The sequence below is a fragment of the Medicago sativa genome, chromosome 6, assembly GCF_051527215.1.
Source record: "Medicago sativa cultivar Bolivia chromosome 6, Bolivia_mono, whole genome shotgun sequence".
NCBI classification, from domain to species: Eukaryota; Viridiplantae; Streptophyta; class Magnoliopsida; order Fabales; family Fabaceae; genus Medicago; species Medicago sativa.
In genome coordinates, this window is record NC_140754.1 from 52,409,626 (window position 1) to 52,432,093 (window position 22,468).

At 37.7% G+C, this 22,468-nt stretch overlaps 1 pseudogene; it reads right to left on the reverse strand.

The window, feature by feature from the left end:
* Nucleotides 1–10,251: 10,251 nt before the first annotated feature.
* LOC146915579 (uncharacterized) lies at nt 10,252–11,446 on the reverse strand (annotated as a pseudogene).
* Nucleotides 11,447–22,468: the final 11,022 nt, after the last annotated feature.

A 22,468-nucleotide genomic window follows, 5' to 3' on the forward strand; every position in this document is an offset into this window, starting at 1 on the left:
GGCCATTTGTAAGTTTGGTGCTTGATGACAGGGGCTTTCTAAAGAAACTTCCATAGAAGCTACTTCAAAGGCTCTCTGTAAGTTGGGCTCAACACTTGGTAGTTCACCTGAGTAGTGACTGCCTAGATTCTCTAGGACAGATCTTCCTTAGGTTTGGGTAGTTGAAGATGGATGAGATGATGATTCAGCATTAAGGTTTGAAGACTCAGAACCTACATGTTCATCTATCATCTCTGCATCAACAGGAACAAAACTTAAAGGTTCAATCATAGGTGGTTTTAAAGGATGGTTAATGGGTAGTCGATTGCAAAAGTCTGCTTTCATTTAAGACAGACCAATGATTCTTTCATTAATGTTTGAATTTTTGGGTACATGATGGGTGTTATCAGTAGGCTTTTTGTGGAGTTTGGTGGATGATGATGGGGATAAAGCTTTATGTAGATTTTCATAGACTTTGTTCAAAGGAACATCATCCATGTCTGAAGAAGATGAGGCCGATTGAGAGGATATGGGGGTTGAATCAGATTCTACTACTATAACATTATCAATGTGTGGAGAATCAGGATTACCTTCATCAGCTTATGGAGCAGCAGCTCCTGAACCAGCAGCTTCATCCTCCTGAGCTTCTTCAGCAGCCTTCTCACCAGAAATCATCAGTAAACTTCCAGCTTCTGAAGTCACCAGTTCTTGCACTTCTTCAGTAGGTTGAACAACTTGTTGTGCAAAAGTACCACCATCTTCCTTTGTTATGCTTGATACGGGGACTTCAATTCCCTTTGCAAGTTCCCTTATCTTCTCAAGTGCAGCAGCATCTTCAATTTTCTTCTTCTTCACTTCTCTTGTAACGAGATCAGTAGCACCTGCAATTTGATCTTCTTCTACGTAACTTGATTCCTTCAACTTTCGCAAAGCTGTCTTTCTCTTCTTCTTTGGCATAGAAGGTTGATCAGGAGCAGATTGTGAAGTTGCAGCAGCTTTACCACTTCTGGTTCTTTTGTTCAAGACCGTATCAGTATCCAGGTCCTGAACTTCTTGTTGAATAGTTGGTACTTCAGGACCAACTTCATTCACTTTTACAGAGGCCGTCTCCTTCTTAGCTCTCTTCTTCTTAGGCTTTTCAGGAGCATCATCCAAATACTCTTCCTTAGTGAGTGATAGACGTTTGGCAAGTGCACCAAATACTATCGAAGTAGTAAAAATATCGATCCCACGAGGACTGTTTTTAACTTCAATAATTCAATTGCGTTATAAAAATAGGATGTATAAAATTTGTTTTGTTTTGCCACTAGGCAGTAGATTTGGTTTGATTTTAATTAAATCAAGTAACAGAAAATAAAGATTTGATTAAGAAAATATGAGAAAGATGAGATCAGATCCGTCGAATCCTCTAAGTTCCCCTAATTGGTCTACTGCACCTATTTGTTATGAATCCTCTTCTAATTTACGATGATTAACAAAATAGGCCTAATCAATCCCTTGAGTTAGGACCCTCTTCTCAAACTACAGCCCCTAATTCCTTAGGTGATCTAATAATTCTTGAAGGTTTTACCGAACGTTAACCTATTATCACTAACAAACGATTATCTATTCCTAGACTAACCCTGTTTATTAGAACAATTCAATTAGGTCTAAGTCGAAAGTCATGGTCAGTGGTCATTCGTTCTCACAAAATCAAGTTATATGTGATCAAGATATAAAAAGCATTAAGAACAATTGAATTGAATAAACTATAATTGAATTCATAAACAAATAGAGTTTCACAGCAACATGTGTCAATTAGGGTTACAAAGATTCATCTCGGATCTAATCTCTAAGAGATTTAGCTACTCATAATCGAGTTTACAAATAGCATAATCAATGAAATGATTAAAACATACATGAATTCGTAAAAGGTTGAAGAAATCGCCCTTCTAGCCGTCTCCGATGTCTCAAAATTGCACTTTGCTCTCCAAAATCGTAACCCTTGTTCTTCAGATTGAGTGCAGTATTTATAGAAGTCTTGGGCCTGACCCATAAAAATGTCCCTCAAACAGGGAGGTTGTAATTTCGCTTCAAAAATCGCAGCACGGCATGAAATTGGCGTGGTGCGATTTGCTTCAAACAGACTTCAATATTTCAGCTTTTTGCACTCCAGAACAGTATAGATTGCATGAGAATTCTATCAAAATGTCACAATAAGTCCTAAAAATTACGTAATGACAGCATGTCATCACAACCCCAAACTTAAACCATTCCTTGTCCTCAAGGAATTTGCTTGCAACAGTGACAAACGACAGTAAAATAACAGTTACCTGATAAAACGATAGTACCCAAAAGTTCATTCTCCTTCTAGCTAAAGATGAGCTAGTTTGACTTGTTCGCATCCACCAATTCACAACTCCTCGCATCAAATTGAAATAGGGTTCTACCAGTCGACATGCAAGTCTACATATTACCATACGCTTGAAAAGTTTCTAAACATCAATCAAAGTCAATATCATTACACACTTTTGAGGTCTTTAGGGTTATAACGGGGCTTAGGTGAAAGGTGGGATATATTTGGATAAGTAGGCTACACAAAATTTGAGTTAGGCATTCCTACAAGTGTAAAACAAGATTCAATCCCCCAATCCCTATTTGAAACAAAACTTAGGTACCTAGAAAACATTTTTAATAACTTTATCAAAAGCTTGGGACACATCGAGTTTGAAGTTACTCGGATATGACATTGTGTGCCCCTTTTTCAATTTCTTTCATCTTTTTTTTTTTTGATACACCTATTTTTGTGTGTATGTTTTTCATTCTTTTTCATTTTTCATCACTTGTTCTCTAGTACCCCCACCCCAAACTTAGTAGGTTGCAAATTCCAAAAGCAACCCCAAACTTAATCTTTAGCAACATTCTACAATGCCTTAACTCAGAAAATACATTAAGGGACAAGTCCTAAAGGTCTCTAGGCTTGTAATGTAGTTTGTCACCGAACAAAAATTTCTAATCCTACCGGCTCACAATTGGTTAAGAAAGGATAATTTCAACAAATTAAAAAAAACAGGGTAGGCTTCAAAAAGGCTCACAGGACCAAGCACTTTTGCCTCAGTGTGTAATTAACAAAGACCAATCAATAATAGAGAAACGATGCAAGTTCTAGAAATGTAGTTGCATGGAAAACTAATCTAAATATAAGTAAATTGAAAAACAAAATTTGGCAATGAACCTTATGGCTGAGATTTCTGGGAGTATGTGACTACCTAGCAACGCCGTACACTTCGCCTTTGAATCAAGTCACCCCTTCTTTAGAACTTTTGGAATACCGTTTCATCAAACAACTGTTACTAAACTGGAATAGGTCACATGAAACAAAACAAATTCATTAATTAAACAATTGCAAGAGCAATTACAATAGGGAAATAAGTTCAATGGACTTTGACATAAAAAGAAAATAAATAAATATAATGAATTGAAAACAAAGTAAATCTAGTAAGTTGCCTCCCACTCAGCGCTTCTTTATTGTCACTAGCTTGACTGCTAAGGATCCTTAGAGGTCCTTCAGAATGAGTCCCACCCTTTGTTTTGGTAGGTCGCCACCTAGGTATGGTTTAACTCTTTGCCCATTCACTTTGAAACTTCGATCTCCTTCAGGTGTCACTAGTTCAACAGCTCCATATGGTGACACACTTTTGACCAAGAATGGTCCAGACCATTTTGACTTGAGCTTCCCAGGAAACAGCTTCAACCTGGAATTATACAACAAAACTAGTTGTCCACAGTTAATATCCATAGGCACTAAGTTTTTGTCATGATACCTTTTTGTCTTGGCTTTATAGATGAGCGCATTTTCATACGCTCTAAGCCTCATCTCCTCAAGTTCATTAAGTTTCAAAATTCTTTTCTTACCAGCGGCTACTTGATCAAAATTTAAGGCCTTAATGGCCCAATAAGCTTTATGTTCTAGCTCGACTGGAAGATGACATGCCTTCCCATAGACTAGCTGATAGGGTGAAAACCCAAGATGGGTCTTAAAGGCTGTCCTATATGCCCACAGTGCGTCATCTAATTTTCTAGACCAATCTTTTCTATTTGACGCCACTGTCTTCTCCAGAATCTGTTTCAGCTGTCGGTTTGAAACCTCTGCTTAACCACTAGTTTGTGGGTGATAGGGAGTTGCAACTTTGTGCTTAATGTTATACTTTTTGAGCACATTTTCAAGAAAATTATTGCAAAAATGCTTCCCCCCATCACTGATCAATACTCTAAGGGTTCCAAACCTAGTGAAAATATTCTTTTGAAGGAAGTTGACAACCGTTTTGGCATCATTAGCAACACATGGTATCGCTTCAACCCACTTTGTGACATAATCAACACAGACTAGAATATGGAGATAAGAGTAAGAGGAAGGGAATGGTCCCATAAAATCAATACCCCAACAGTAAAATGGTTCAACTTCAATGATTCCTTTTAGGGGCATTTCATTCCTCTTTGATATGTTACCTGTCCTTTGGCATCTGTCACATCTTGTGACAAAGTCGTGGCAATCTTTGAAAAGGGTGGGCCACCAGAATCCACTTTGCAAAATTTTTGCAGCTGTTCTTTCTCCACTATGGTGGCCTCCATAAGCTGAGCTATGGCAGTGCCACATGATACTATGTGCTTCCTCACCTGCAACACAACGTCTAATCAAACCGTCAATACCTACCTTAAACAGATAAGGGTCATCCCACAAGTAGTGGTTTGCATCTTTGAAGAACTTTTTCCTCTGAGGATAGGTCATATCATCAGGAACTATGTTACCGGCCTTAAAGTTTGCCATGTCAGCAAACCAAGGTCTTTCTCCAACAGCAAACAGCTGTTCATCTGGGAACTCGGCCTTGATGGCCTTCTCCTTCTTTGTCACCTCATCATTCTCCAGCCTTGAGAGGTGGTCAGCTACCACGTTCTCGACTCCCTTCTTGTCACGAATCTCAAGATCAAATTCTTGAAATAATAGGATCCACCTCAACAGTCGAGGCTTTGAATCCCTTTTTGTTAAGAGATATTCAAGAGCTGCATGATCTGTAAAAACAATGACTTTGGAGCCTATTAGATAAGAACGAAATTTTTCCAACGCAAAGATTACAGCAAGCAATTCCTTTTCAGTGGTGGAATAGTTAACTTGATTTACATTTAAAACCTTGCTTGCATAGTAAATTGCATGGAAAAATTTGTTCTTGCGTTGGCCTAGGACTGCACCAACAGCATAATCACTTGCATCACACATAAGTTCAAAAGGTAAATCCCAATCGGGTGCAATGATTATTGGTGCAGTCACCAACTTGTTTTTAATCAAAGAAAAAGCATTTAGACATTCAGAATCAAAATTAAACTCGTTTTCTTTGACCAAGAGGTTACAGAGGGGTTTGGAAATTTTTGAAAAGTCTTTTATGAAACGCCGATAGAAATCGGCATGCCCCAAGAAACTCCTCACTCCTTTAACATTAACGGGTGGAGGAAGTTTCTCTATAACCTCTATCTTGGCTTGGTCCACCTCAATGCCTTTAGCACTTATTTTATGCCCCAAAACTATACCTTCAGTTACCATAAAATGACATTTTTCCCAATTCAAAACAAGGTTAGTTTCGGTGCATCTTTTAAGTACATCATTTAAATGGAACAAGCATTGATCAAAGGACTTACCAAAAACAGAAAAGTCGTCCATAAATACCTCAATGTTCTTCTCTATCATATCAGAGAAGATGGAGAGCATACACCTTTGAAAGGTCGCCGGCGCATTACACAGCCCAAAGGGCATCCTTCGATAAGCAAACACTCCAAATGGACAAGTGAAGGCAGTCTTTTCTTGATCTTCCGGAGCCACTGCAATTTGATTATACCCCGAATACCCATCCAAGAAGCAATAAAAGGCTTGGCCAGCCAATCTCTCAATCATTTGATCCATGAATGGTAATGGAAAGTGGTCCTTTCTTGTTGCGGTATTCAACCTCCGGTAGTCTATACACATTCTCCAACCAGTGACGGTGCGGGTGGGTATCAATTCATTTTTTTCATTTGCCACCACCGTCATTCCTCCTTTCTTGGGTACCACGTGAACTGGACTTACCCATGAGCTATCTGAGATAGGGTAGATCATACCTGCATCTAGTAACTTCAGCACCTCTTTCTTCACTACTTCCTTCATTGTTGGGTTAAGTCTCCTTTGAGGTTGAACCACCGGTTTGTATTCAGCCTCCATGTGTATTTTGTGCATGCAATAAGGTGGACTAATACCCTTCAAATCAGAAATGTTCCACCCCAAAGCTCCTTGATTGTCTCTTAACACCCTCATTAATTTTTTTTCTTCCAAAGGTGTCAAGGTATTGCTGATGATTACTGGTTTAGATGCATCTTTGGTGAGAAAAACATACTTCAAGTGAGAAGGGAGTTCTTTTAATTCTGGATTTTTCTCTCCTTCTCCATTCAAAGTGGGAGCTTCCATAGAGTACTTACCCTTTAGTTCTTCCATTTTTACCGGTCCCAACTCTTGCTTGCTTGCTTCAATTTGCTTGACACAATCACTTACTTCAAGATCTTTATCATCCTCACAAATTGCTATAGAGTTCATGATTATACGTTCAAGAGGTTATGTTGGTTGAGGTTCATAAGAATCATCCTCAACTATTTCTTCAATAACATCAATCCGGTAACACTTGGGATTTTCATCTTTGTGCTTCATTGCCTCAAATATGTTAAACACAACTTGCTCCTTGTGGAACCTCAACATAATCTCTCCCTTCTCAATATCAATCAAAGCATGTCCAGTTTCAAGGAAAGGTCTTCCAAGAATGAGTGGCATTTCTTCATCTTCAGCCATATCTAAGATCACAAAATCTGCTGGGAACACCAAGTCATTAACCTTGACTAGCACATCTTCAAGCACACCGAAAGGATAAGAGATTGACCGATCAGCTAAAGTAATGGTCATTCTTGTTGGTTTTGGTTCCCCATACTTAAGCTTCTTCATCATTGAAAGAGGCATCACGTTGATACTTGCTCCCAAGTCACATAAAGCTCTTCCAATGTCTACCGGTCCAATTGAACAAGGGATAGTGAAATCACCAGGATCCTTCAGCTTAGGTGGCAGCTTCTTTTGAAGAATAGCACTACAATTCTCAGAAAGTCCTATGTTCTCATCATCCTTAGGTTTCCTTCGTTTGGTTAACAAGTCTTTCATGAACTTAGCATACAACGACATTTGATCGAGAGCTTCACCGAAAGGAATATTCACCTGAAGTTGTGAGAATAGTTGCATGAACTTCTTGAATTGACCTTCATCCTTTTCTTTCTTCTTGGAAAGATGAGGGTATGGAAGCTTCACATATGATGGAACAACTTGTGGTTTATCTCCATCTTTCAAGATTTGACTCTTCGACTTCCTCAAAATTGAATCTTCATCAATTAACTTCTCACTTTTTTCTCCCTCTATTTTTTTCTTCCTTTCGTTTTCAACTACTCCATGATCATCTTCTTTTTCAACTACACCCTCATCATTTTTTTCAACTACACCATTCTCCTCCACCTCAACTACATCATCAACCTTCTTTGGAGCTTTTGGAACTAAAGGTGTCAAAACCTTTTTGCTCCTCAATTCAATAGCATTACAGGACTCATTCTTAGGGTTGTCTTTCGTGTTACCTGAGAATCCGCCTTTGTTTTGTTTAGCCAATTGCTTAGCTAATTGCCCCAATTGAGTTTCAAGCATCTTCCTAGAAGCTTCATTGTTCTTTCTTTCAACTTCTTGACTTTTCTTCATCTCTTCAAAGTTGCCTTGAGTCATCTTCATGAAGTTCATCATTGTTTCCTCAAGAGCTGATGGCTTTCTTTGTTGTTGTTGAGGAGGAGTAAGCATCTGAGAATTCAAAGCGTTGTTATTCGAGTAGCTTAGATTGGGATGCTTGTTGATTCCTGGAGTGTAGTACTGATTTTTCCTTTGATATCCTCCCATGTAGTTAGCTTCTTCACTAGAACCTTCTGGTACACATTCACCATTGGGATGTTCTTCACCACATAGATCACACTTGATTGCAGCCACTTTTTGTTGCTTGTGAGCCAAAGTGAAGCCTTGAAACTCCTTAGTTAGAGCTTCGATCTGTTTATTCATAGCTGCTTGGTTAGCAAGGATAGCAGTTTGTTCACTAACCCCAAACACTCCTCTTTCTCTCTTAGCTTCAGCACGATACTCATTTCTAGCCATGTTCTCGATTAAAGCTTGGACTTCATGATCAGTTTTGCTCTTGAGATTACCTCCCGCCGAAGCATCTAAGAACATCCTAGTGTTTGGTGTTACCCCCTCAGTGAAGATTTGGAGGTATTGTTTCTCGGTGAACTCATGATTAGGACATCTCTTAAGAAGCAAGTTGAATCGCTCCCAAGCATCATACAATGATTCACCTTCTCCTTGCTTGAAGTTAGAGATCTCCATCTTCTTTTCCCAATATTTAGACATAGGGAAATATTTCTCCAAGAACTTCAGCTCTAACTCTTCCCATGTTTGGACAGTCCCATTTGGTATTGTTAGCAACCAATCTTTTGCTCTTCCCGTCAAGGTGAAAGGAAATAGCCTTAGTTTCTTTTGTGCTTCAGTCACGGTGGCTGGTTGCACACAAAACTCGCAAGTTTCAGCAAAGCGGCTCAAGTGTTCATGAGGACTCATAGCTTCAGTCCCATCGAATTGCTTGTCCCTCAAACCGTTGAGGACAGTTGTCTTGATGTCAAAAGCAACGGGGTTAGCTGGTTGAAAAGTGTGGGTCAGTTGATCGCGATGAGTTGCTAACCCATAGTCTCCTAGCTTAGGTCTCGGTGGTACAACTCCTTCACCTTCCATAGTTGCAGATTTAGGAGAAGAGATCGTTTCAGATTCAGTTGAGAGTGGCTCCGGTACTTGTTCTCGAACACCCGGTGGAACGAAATGAGATAACCTTTGCAGCCAGACAGCTTTCCGAACTGCTCTAGCAGTTCTTTCAATTTCCGGATCGTACTCTAAGTCGTCAGAGCTCTGTTTACCTCGCATAAACAGCAAAATACCTTAGTAGCGCTGCACGATAAAGAGTAATCAAATGAATACTGAAACAGAAAAATGAAAAAAATTAAAAACAGAAAATTAAATTGCAAAAACCCTAGATTATAACGTAATTGCCTTGTTGAAATAAATCAACAGTCCCCGGCAACTGCGCCAAAAACTTGATAGACGTTTGGCAAGTGCACCAAATACTATCGAAGTAGTAAAAATATCGATCCCACGAGGACTGTTTTTAACTTCAATAATTCAATTGCGTTATAAAAATAGGATGTATAAAATTTGTTTTGTTTTGCCACTAGGCAGTAGATTTGGTTTGATTTTAATTAAATAAAGTAACAGAAAATAAAGATTTGATTAAGAAAATATGAGAAAGATGAGATTAGATCCGTCGAATCCTCTAAGTTCCCCTAATTGGTCTACTGCACCTATTTGTTATGAATCCTCTTCTAATTTACGATGATTAACAAAATAGCTCTAATCAATCCCTTGAGTTAGGACCCTCTTCTCAAACTACAGCCCTAATTCCTTAGGTGGTCTAATAATTCTTGAAGGTTTTACCGAACGTTAACCTATTATCACTAACAAACGATTATCTATTCCTAGACTAACCCTGTTTATTAGAACAATTCAATTAGGTCTAAGTCAAAAGTCATGGTCAGTGGTCATTCGTTCTCACAAAATCAAGTTATATGTGATCAAGATATAAAAAGCATTAATAACAATTGAATTGAATAAACTAGAATTGAATTCATAAACAAATAGAGTTTCACAGCAACATGTGTCAATTAGAGTTACAAAGATTCATCTCGGATCTAATCTCTAAGAGATTTAGCTACTCATAATCGAGTTTACAAATAGCATAATCAATGAAATAATTAAAACATACATGAATTGGTAAAAGGTTGAAGAAATCGCCCTTTTAGCCGTCTCTGATGTCTCAAAATCGCACTTTGCTCTCCAAAATCGTAACCCTTGTTCTTCAGATTGAGTGCAGTATTTATAGAAGTCTTGGGCCTGACCCATCAAAATCGCTCCCCGCCATGTATATAGGCGTGCCGCGATTTCCCTCAAACAGGGAGGTTGTAATTTCGCTTCAAAAATCACAGCACGGCTTGAAATTGACGTGGCGTGATTTGCTTCAAACAGACTTCAATATTTCAGCTTTTTGCACTCCAAAACAGTATAGATTGCATGAGAACTCTATCAAAATGTCACAATAAGTCCTAAAAATTACGTAATGACAGCATGTCATCAGTGAGAGCTTTCCTTTTGATCTTCCTGCTCTTGGCCACTGGCAAGGCACCACCATACATGGTTTCAGGAACATCACATAGCCTGATTGTCTTACCAGTTTCTTGAAAATGGTCCATGTGTAGTCAATCTGAACTTCAATAGGATCATGCTTGCAAATTGGAGGAAACCCATTCATTAGAGCAGATACAACATCTGACTCTTTCAGATCTATTCTAAGCTTCTTGAAAGCTCCTTTTCCTATCAGCTTCGTCTTCCTGAGTGTTTGCCCATTGATCACTTTGCATGTTTCAGTACCAAGTTGATCATCAGTGAATATTTTGAGCTCCTTAAGTACTTTCAGAATTCCTTCTTGATGAAGAATCTCTGAAATTAACCTTCCATAAGGAATCCAGCACCTGTTTCTATTTTGACTTTCCCTGAGCTCTTTGATCATGTGCTTGAAGATGTACTTAGGCATATTAGCACTCTCCTTCTTGATGAAGTAATGAAGGAAGACTCTGTGCTCCAAAGAAGGTTGATCTCCAGCACCACCTTTTGGTAGGAAATTCTCATTCTGTATCTTCAGGAGCAGCTTCTTCTCCATTGACAGATCACAATAAGCCCCTTTCTTGCTTCTATTGAACATATACATGTTCACAACTTCATTCCATGGACTATTCTTGCTAGTGTCTATACCATATGTGAAACTTCCTCCTTATGGTCTTCTGAGAACAAAAGCTATAACTTCCTGAGAGATGAAAACAGGAATACCCATGATGCTTGACCTAATTTCTGTAACTGTAAAAGGTTCCAAGCCCATTTCTTTCCTTGATTCCCAGCAAGAGTGGGATCAATCAGAACTTTCTCATCCATTTCTGGTTGAGCAGCTTTGCGATCGTATACTTGAGCTCTTACCCAGAAATATCTAACCAGGTTTGTGTAGGTTGGACCATTCAATGTAATGAAATAATCCATCAGACTTTGAGCTTCATAGTAGCTTCTGATGTCGCAGCCAAGATACGCCAGGGAAGTGAAATCTACAGGATTCTCAGTTTGAACATTGAGTTCCCATTCTTCCAAAGACATAGTTCTTCCCCTGATTTCATACGCAGGAGCCTCTTGAGTAGTTGATTCTGGAACTACTTCTTGCATGTTTGTTTTTGGAGCAAAACTTGAGGATGCCATTGTTGAGATTGAAGGTTTAGGGTTCTAGGTTTTGATTCATAAAAACGAACTTGCTTCGTAGAGAACATTGTGAAAAGAGGAAAGTGTAGGTTGTGAAGTGAGTTGTGTGTGATTTGTCTAAGTGTTTTGAGTAAAATGTTTCCAATTCAGTAGGGGACAAACAAACACAGCATTAATGACAAAGGGGGCGCGAGATAGTGTATTCAAAGCTAAAAATCATCGTTTCCCTTTTACGTTATACACCAATACACTTAAGCCACGTCAGAGATTCTCAGAGTAACTGCCAAGTTAGTGGGACAAGTGTTACTAAAAAGTAACTTCCAACGTTTCCACTAACTCTGCTATTTATGAGCACAAAATCCTGCTTCTGGAGTTCAGATGCTGATGTCATCTTCAGAACCATATTTTCCTCAGAACCTTAACAAAGAGCTTCTGATGGACCATAGCTTCTGAACAACTTCAGAACCTAAATTTCTATTTATGAGCAAGCAAATTTAATCCGACACAAAGTGCATGTTCAAATTTTTCTTTATAAAATCAAATCTTTCCAAAGTTAAAGACTAAGTAAATATATCAGCACATTGATGTTCAGTATCAATGAATTGTATATCTAAAATTTCTTTTTGAACATAGTCTCTAATAAAGTGGTGTTTGATTTCAATATGCTTGGCTCTTGAATGTAGAATTGGATTCTTTTACAAACAAATAGCATCAGTATTATCACAATAAATGGAAATACTGTTAGCATTAATCTGATAGTCTTCCAACTGATGTTTCATCCAAAGTAGTTCTGTACAACAATTTGCAGCTAAGATGTATTCTGCTTCTGTTGTAGACATAGCAATAGTTGCTTGTCTTTTGCTAGCTCATGATATCAGATTATCACCCAGAAATTGGCATTTGCCACTTGTTGACTTTCTTTCTATCATATCACCAGCATAGTCAGCATCACAAAATCCTACCAACTGATAATCTAGGGATTTCCTATAGAGGAGTCAAAGATTAGTTGTTCCTTTCAAATACCTAAAGATTCTCTTAACAGCAGTTAAATGAGATTCTCTAGGATCTGATTGGAATCTTGCACAGAAGCATACACTAAATAAAATATCTGGCCTAGATGCGGTGAGGTATAACAAAGAACCAATCATACCTCTATACAACTTCTGGTCTACTGTTGATCCAGTATCTTCTTTGTTTAAGGTGCAGGTTGGATGCATTGGAGTGTTCATCACTTTACAATCTTCCAGTTTAAACTTCTTCAGAAGCTGCTTAGTATACTTTGTTTGATAAACAAATACTCCATCTTTGCTTTGATTGATTTGAATTCCAAGGAAGAACTTCAACTCTCCCATCATGCTCATTTCAAATTCATCCTGCATTAACTTAGAAAATTCCTTCCAAAGAGATGCATTAGTAGAACCAAATATTATATCATCAACATATATCTGCACAACAAGAATGTCTACCTCAAGAGTCCTCCTGAAGAGTGTTGTGTTAACCTGGCCTCTTTTAAAATCATTTTTGATCAAGAAATTACTTAGTCTTACATACCAAGCTCTGTGAGCTTGTTTCAAGCCATATAGTGATTTCTTAAGTTTGTAAACATGGTCAGGATGCTTAAGATCGTCAAAACCAGGAGTTTTCTTGACAAACACTTCTTCTTCAATGACTCCATTAAGAAATTCACTCTTGACATCCATTTGATATAATATTATGCCATGATTTACTGCATAGGATAGAAGTAACCTGATTGCTTCCAATCTTGCAACTGGAGCAAATGTTTCAGTATAATCATTGCCTTCTTGTTGACTGTAACCTTGTGCAACAAGTCTTGCTTTGTTCCTGAGTACTTCACCTTGTTCATTCAACTTATTTTTGAATACCCATTTTGTTCCAATAATGTTCTTCTGCTGAGGTTTGGGTACCAGATCCCACACATCATTTATTTGAAAATGATTAAGCTCTTCCTGCATAGCTAGTTTCCATCCATCATTTGAAAGTGCTTCATCAACTCTAGCAGGGTCAATCACTGATAACAGTCCTATCATAGACTCTTCTTGTCTGATATATGATCTTGTTCTTCTAGGACTTTCTTTGTTCCCAATGATTTGATCCTCAGGATGTGAAGACTTGTACTTGAATGTGTTCTTGGATTGAGTAGCTTGCTGAGAGCCATCTTGAGCTTCATCAGAAGCAACTTTATCTTGTGCTTTTGAAGTTGGTTTATCTTCTGGACTATCTTCAGATTCAGCTATCCGATCAGGTTCTGGAGTATCTTCAGGAACCTGTACATATGCATTATAGTCGAGTAATATGTTCATGCATTCATGACTGATGGTTGCGGATTTTATATCCAATTGAGGTGATTACGCTGTTTTTGTTGCATCAAAGGTGACGACCTTGAGGCGATTTGGTACCACATGCATCTAGATGAGTCTAGAGTCATTGCATACATTGTTGGTGAATTGAAATGCATTTGAGTTGTGCATGATGATTGAATTTGTTAATTGTTAATTGACATGGTTGAAATTGTGATACGTACTTGATACACTTGTTGATATGAACTTGGAATGATGATATTGAATGACCTTAAATGATATGAATGTTGTGAATACTTGTAAGTACATGTATGATTTGTTATTCATCGTTCTTGGATGTATCTTTCATTTCCAATGTTCTTGTTTATTTTACCATGGATTATGATGATGTAATGCTAACCTTCAGTGGTTTACCACCTACCTTTCCGTACGGACGGGTAGATGGAGTGAAGGATGCTTAGACTTTATGCTTGATGTTACCGAGGAGCAGAGTTCCTCTTTTTATATGCAAGTGTCTAGATTAGGGCTCTGATATAGGATAGTATTTGCACGTTGGATTCTGTTGATTATGTAGTTTGGAGTTGATATATTGTTTGTATCTGAGATCATTGAGATGTATTATTATTCGAAGATGGGTGATGTTATTCACTTGGTGTGTGTGTATGTATCTATATATATATATATATATATATATATATATATATATATATATATATGTTCCGCTGCTATGTTATGAACTGGATTATTTATACATGTATGTTTTGTGTTTGTTTGAGGACGTAGAGTCTATTTCTAGAATATATTCGTATATTCGCGTGTTTTACTGCTTATTAGAAGTAGGGTGTTATAGTTTGCAACAAAACAAGTTACCTGTTTTTAGTTGCAGAAAAGGAAACAACCGTTAGGACTCTTTGAATCCACCTGTTTATATTTTTTGATAATAAATAGCATTCATATCGCGTTTAGCTATCTTAAGTAGATTATACCAGTGATGACGTTGTTGGGACGTTTTAACCTAGTCGGCTGTGAAGCTGCACCTTCTGATCGCACGGTGATCCTTACGTGCGCGGTGAAGGGATTTATTGAGGGGTTTTTCAAAATTTCAATCCTCTCAGCAGAATAAATCCCATTGAATCGAATCTTAGTTAAATCATTAATCACAAATCAAACACATTCTTAAACATTTTAAGATTCATGTGTTTACCTCTTGAAGAGTAAAACCTTTGTAGCATAAATGTTTATGATCACGAGAAAAGCAACATAGCGATGTCTCTACTCAGTGCACATGAACAGAACTTCTCTGATGACCGGTGCCAGCCATTTTCAACGGAGATCCAGAGAGAATAAGGTTTAGAGAGCGGCGAATAGGGTTTCACCACTTTTGTGAATTAGGTTAATCACTTCAAAACTGAACATGTTTTAGCACAAGGGTTCTATTTACTGAACCACTTGTGTGGTCAGCAAGCCAAACACTTAAACATATTGTACCTTACGGTGGACCTTGTTTCTCTATTTTCTTAAATTAAATAATAAGTCATACTTAGTTATTTAATTACTAATAAGTCCTACTTATTCTTTTATAAATAAGTCTTACTTATTTATTTCTCTTGTCTATCTGTCTTTTGTGTGTGACCCTATAGATTCTTGAAACGTTGGCAATAATATTAATTCACATATTTAATATTATAAACAGTGAGCGGTATCTAGCAACACATCGCTGCTACCCAAGTGACGAGAATGTCATGTGAACTAACAAAACTTTTCCGTGATAATTATTATGTGTATAATTAACCTTTTTCCCTTATGTATATATTGAACACAAGGCATAGATTGTGTCATCCTTGTCTAGTTCAATATTGGGCTCATAGTGAAATCTTGGTTTCAGATGTCATTTCCTAAGTTTGCAATTGGTTAAAAATATTAGTGAACCTCATTTGCATGGAGGAGAAGGATTCACCATCGTCCATGTGAAAGAGTTCATATTGTTGAATGAGAGTATTAATTTTCGATTGCTTGATGTCGTAGGTTCCTTCATGAAGAGTTTCCAACGCGTCCCACATAACCTTAGCGGTTTTACAATGAGAGACGAATGATACTCATTCGCTACAAGAGAAGAGTTGAGTATGTTTCGTGCCTTCAAATCGTATTGAACCTTAGTTTTTTCATCGTAACTCCAATCGGCTTTTGGTTTGTCATGGGCGACACTGTTAGCAACAACATGCGGTTGATACCGCCCTTTTGTCATGGCATTCCACACATCCATGTTGACCGATTGGATATGAACGATCATGCATTCTTTCCAATAGTCATAGTTTTTGTCGTATAAAATGGTGCTCTATTATGAGCCCCCTTAGGCTCCTTATAGTGATTTTCGAAAACAAAAATGACTAATTGGATTTGTGCGAGATTCAATGGCAATGACTGAAGGTGAGAAAAACACAAGAAGGGGGGTTGAATTGTGTTAGCTTTTTCTTCTTTTTAAAACTAAGTCCAGTGTTCAGAGTCTGATAGAGTTCAGAGTCTAGAACAAGGTTTAGAGTCTTATGCAGCGGATAATGTAAGCACAGAAGCAAGAGGTTTCCTTTGTTTAAGCACACACGCATGAGACTTCTTATGCTCAAGCACAAAATAAAGAGACTTCTAATCAAACATAATTACACATAAAAATGTTTGAGGTTTGAACACTTGATATACAATCAGTGGTGTTCCAAATACAAATCAGATACAGAAACTTACGACTCTAGAATTTCTAAGATATGAAAGTTGATAAGAAATTCGAAGTGAACTTTGATGTGGAAACAATTTCAGCAGATTTTTGGCAGTAGTAAAATTGTGTTGAGTCTCTTTTTCAATCTTGAAGTCTTCACTCCTTTATATAGAGGTGTGAAAGAGACGTTGTTGATTGTCAGCACATCAAAATAGTCGTTGTTGAAGCTTGATAATCACCAATGATCTATTGCATGATTTAGTTATTGTCATATGACGAAACAATTTCAAATTCATTCCTTGAATAAAGAATAACCAACGTAGACGTAGTTGTTATCTTATACTATTGCATACATGAAGAATGTGAAGGTGAGAAAACCACAAGAAAGGGGGTTGAATTTTGTTAGCTTTTTCTTCGTTTACTCCTAAGCTGAAAACACTGATCAGAAGCAGATAGAGTTCTACTTCTGAAGTGATGTTTAGGACTAACTTGCAGCAGATAAAAATAGACAGAGAGAGAAGAAAGACATAAAGCTATTATACAGGTTCCTTCCACAAACCGGAAGTAGTCTTGTCCCCCTTGCACTTCCAATGAGAGTTCACTAAAATGTAATATCTGATTACAACTTCTCACTACTAAAACTAGCAAGAGACTTCAAACTGCTCAAGCACAACTACAAGAGACTTCCTATGCTCCTGAACACAATCAAGATACTTCTAATGCTCAAGCACAACTGTAAGAGACTTCAATTCAAACAGAATTACAAAGAAAAATGTTTGAGGTTGAACACTTGATATACAATCAGTGGTGTTCACAATACAAATCAGATACAGACTCGTAAGACTCTAGAATTTCTAAGACATGAAAGTTGATAAGAAATTCTAAATGAACTTTTGAATGCAGAACAATTTTAGCAGAGTTTTGGCACTTGTAAATTATTGTTGAGTCCTTGCCAATCTCCAAGTCTTCATCCCTTTATATAGAGGTGTGAAAGAGACGTTGTGAATTGCTAGCACATCAAAATAGAGTCGTTTGAAGCTTTGATAAATCACCAAAGATCTTTTGCCTGATATGGTTATTGTCCTATGAAGGATCAATTTCAAATCCATTCCAATTGTGAAGGAACATCGATGCAAGCAGAGTTGTTTTTTCTTGTCTTGTAGCAGAGACACAAACATAGTAGTGGATGTAGTGTTTGTACACTTCGTACAATTGTACTTTGTCAATGATCTTTAAAGAAAAAGCATCTAATGCCTTCAAATCCTTTCAAATTAGTCGTTGCTTCACTCTTCCAGTCTTCTGCAATGCTTAGACGAGATTAAATCCATTGAACAACCTTTGAAGCTTTAAGTCTTGCATCTCTTGATGAACTTCAGCTTCTGGTGATCTTCAGCTTCTGATGAGATTCTTCTGATGAACTTGCTTCTGATGACATCACCACTTCAGGAGCACTATACTTCAGGAGCACTTCTCTTCAGATGCTTCAAGCTTCCTTTTTGTTGATTCCTTAGCTCTCTTTTGTTCTTCCAAAACCTATTTAAGATGTCAAATTTTTGTCTATGGTCCTGTACACTTGAACAAATATTAGCATATCCAATTGACAATTTTTAATACCTTGTTATCATCAAAACTCTCAAAGGGTAATGTTAAACACATTTTGTTCCAACAATCTCCCCCTTTTTGATGATGACGAACATTAGTATTTAAAATGTACAATTGTTATTAATCTAATTACCAAGTTGACTATAAGGGTTTGAGGTTTTTAAGCTCCCCCTAAGTCTAATAGTATTTTAAGGTGAGGTTTGTAAGCTCCCCCTAAGTTCTATCCATGTTACTTAAATTCATCATTAAGAACGAAATATCACTCAGAATAATCTCACATTAATAGACTAAGAGATAAGAAGAAGGTCCTATTAATTTAACATGATTAAAATTAAATTAATGGGGCTCAGAGCCTATAAATACTATACATCTACTCCCCCTTTTGTCATCAACAAAAAGTATAAAAACTAAAGACAAAAAGAAAGAGTTAAGAAAAAGACAGTGAGAAAAATTCTATAATCACAAAATATATATCAGAGCATTAAAAAAAAATTAGAAGCATAAACATAATAATGCAAGAACTAAGTTCAGAAGCAAAATAATTGATCAGTAGCGCAAAAACTTGTTCAGAAGCACAATAAGATCAGATGCAAAATTGAAGTCAGAAGCACAATAAGTTCAAAAGATGTGAAACAAAGAAACTTAAGAGAAAAACTAAACAAGCTAAAAGATAATGTGTGCAACTAAGGTTTGGCTTGTTTGTTAAACAAATTCATCATCTGTTTCAGCATCTTGTTTGTCTCTTCTCGCTGTTGCTTCATTTCCTTCTTGAAATCTTCATTGCTCTTGATCAAATTTTCTTCTCTCACTCTTGCTTCTTCCAACTTAGCTTCAGTGGATGACTTGTATTCAAGCAAAAGTAGCTTCTGTCCCATGAGTTCTTTCTTCAGCTTCTTATTTTCTCTTTCCATATCAACATTTCTTTATATCAAATCCAAGATAGTAGAGGATGATTTGAAGTTAACCTTGTTCAACCAAGTTAAGTCCAACTTCTTGGGATGCACACCAGTAGGAATGAAGTCAGTAGCATTCCTTTTCTCTTAAGCATAAAGGATTTTGCACCCAAGTTCTTAGAACTTTCACTTCTTATAGATTGCTATCAACTCCTTTTAGCGAATCTTGAAGCTTTTGTTAAGCAGAGTCTTGAGCATCTGTACAAGTTCTCTGAAGCTTAGTCAAGACAAAATTTACTCTCTCTTTCAATCTCTTCCAAAGCTTCTCATAGCTGTCCTTATGAATTAAATCATTCCTTGCTTGAACCATATTATTCAGCTCCTGGAAAATATTCTCACACACATCTGCTAGAATAGTAGAATCTAGAAACAATGTGGGTGGAAAAGGGACATTTGTTTTGGCAGGAGCACAAGGTTGAATGGCTAAGTTGGATGATGAAGGTTGGTCATTTGTGGAGGTTGGAGTTTGAACAAAGGTCTCTGAGGGTTGATCAGGAACAGAGTTTACAACTTTAATAGAGGAAGAGTTTGATTGCTCAACCTCAACATCAGAAGCTTCTGATGTGATCATAAAATCATGTTCACTGACGGTTTCAGGAATAGAAAGAGATTCAGTTTGTTCAGGAACAAGTTGTTCAGGAACAGAAAGTTCAGGAACAACATGTTAAGGGGTAGAGACATTTGGGCAGGTTGTTAAGGCCATTTGTAAGTTTGGTGCTTGATGACAGGGGCTTTCTAAAGCAACTTCCATAGAAGCTACTTCAAAGGCTCTCTGTAAGTTGGGCTCAACACCTGGTAGTTCACCTAAGTAGTGACTGCCTAGATTCTCTAGGACAGATCTTCCTTAGGTTTGGGTAGTTGAAGATGGATGAGATGATGATTCAGCATTAAGGTTTGAAGACTCAGAACCTACATGTTCATCTATCATCTCCGCATCAACAGGAACAAAACTTAAAGGTTCAATCATAGGTGGTTTTAAAGGATGGTTAAGGGGTAGTCGATTGCAAAAGTCTGCTTTCATTTAAGACAGACCAATGATTCTTTCATTAATGTTTGAATTTATGGGTACATGATGGGTGTTTTCAGTAGGCTTTTTGTGGAGTTTGGTGGATGATGATGGGGATAAAGCTTTATGTAGATTTTCATAGACTTTGTTCAAAGGAACATCATCCATGTCTGAAGAAGATGAGGTCGATTGAGAGGATATGGGGGTTGAATCAGATTCTACTACTATAACATTATCAATGTGTGGAGAATCAGGATTACCTTCATCAGCTAATGGAGCAGTAGCTCCTGAACCAGCAGCTTCATCCTCCTGAGCTTCTTCAGCAGCCTTCTCACCAGAAATCATCAGTAAACTTCCAGCTTCTGAAGTCACCAGTTCTTGTACTTCTTTAGTTGTTTGAACAACTTGTGCAAAAGTACCACCATCTTCCTTTGCTATGCTTGATACGGGGACTTCAATTCCCTTTGCAAGTTCCCTTATCTTCTCAAGTGCAGCAGCATCTTTAATTTTCTTCTTCTTCACTTCTCTTGTAACGAGATCAGTAGCAGCTGCAATTTGATCTTCTTCTACATAACTTGATTCCTTCAACTTTCGCAGAGCTGTCTTTCTCTTCTTCTTTGGGATAGAAGGTTGATCAGGAGCAGATTGTGAAGTTGCAGCAGCTTTACCACTTCTGGTTCTCTTGTTCAGGACTATATCAGTATCCAGGTCCTGAACTTCTTGTTGAATAGTTGGTACTTCAGGACCAACTTCATTCACTTTTACAGAGGACTTCTCCTTCTTATCTCTCTTCTTCTTTGGCTTTTCAGGAGCATCATCCAGATACTCTTCCTTAGTGAGAGCTTTCCTTTTGGTCTTCCTGCTCTTGGTCACTGGCAAGGCACCACCATACATGGTTTTAGGAACGTCACATAGCCTGATTGTCTTACCAGTTTCTTGAAAATGATCCATAATGTAGTCAATCTGAACTTCAATAGGATCATGCTTGCAAATTGGAGGAAACCCATTCATTAGAGCAGATACAACATCTGACTCTTTCAGATCTGTGCTAAGCTTCTTGAAAGCTCCTTTTCCTATCAGCTTCATCTTCCTGAGTGTTTGCCCATTGAGCACTTTGCATGTTTCAGTACCAAGTTGATCATCAGTGAATATTTTGAGCTCCTTAAGTACTTTCAGAATTCCTTCTTAATGAAGAATCTCTGAAATTAACCTTCCATAAGGAATCCAGCACCTGTTGCTATTTTGACTTTCCCTGAGCTCTTTGATCATGTGCTTGAAGATGTACTTAGGCACATTAGCACTCTCCTTCTTGATGAAGTAATGAAGGAAGACTCTGTGCTCCAAAGAAGGTTGATCTCCACCACCACCTTTTGGTAGGAGATTCTCATTCTGTATCTTCAGAAGCAGCTTATTCTCCATTGACAGATCACAATAAGCCCCTTTCTTGCTTCTGTTGAACATACACCTGTTCACAACTTCATTCCAGGGACTATTCTTGCTATTGTCTATACCATCTGTGAAACTTCCTCTTGATGGTCTTCTGAGAACAAAAGCTATAACTTCCTGAGAGATGAAAACAGGAATACCCATGATGCTTGACCTAATTTCTGTAACTGTAAAAGGTTCCAAGCCCATTTCTTTCCTTGATTTCCCAGCAAGAGTGGGATCAATCAGAACTTTCTCATCCATTTTTGGTTGAGCAGCTTGGGATCGTATACTTGAGCTCTTACCCAGAAATGTCTAACCAGGTTTGTGTAGGTTGGACCATTCAACATAATGAAATAATCCATCAGACTTTGAGCTTCATAGTAGCTTCTGATGTCGCAGCCATGATACGCCAGGGAAGTGAAATCTACAGGATTCTCAGTATGGACATTAAGTTCTCATTCTTCCAAAGACATAGTTCTTCCCCTGATTTCATACGCAGGAGCCTCTTGAGTAGTTGATTCTGGAACTACTTCTTGCATGTTTGTTTCTGGAGCAGAACTTGAGGATGCCAATGTTGAGATTGAAGGTTTAGGGTTCTAGGTTTTGATTCATAAAAACGAACTTGCTTCGCAGAGAACATTGTGAAAAGAGGAAAGTGTAGGTTGTGAAGTGAGTTATGTGTGATTTGTCTAAGTGTTTTGAGTAAAATGTTTGCAATTTAGTAGGGAACAAACAAACACAGCATTAATGACATAAGGGGTGTGAGATAGTGTATTCAAAGCTAAAAATCATCATTTCCCTTTTACGTTGTACACCAATACACTTAAGCCACGTCAGAGTTTCTCAGAGTAACTGCCAAGTTAGTGGGACAAGTGTTATTAAAAAGTAACTTCCAACGTTTCCACTAACTCTGCTATTTATGAGCACAAAATCCTGCTTCTGGAGTTCAGATGATGATGTCATCTTCAGAAGCATATTTTCCTCAGAACCTCAACAAAGAGCTTCTGA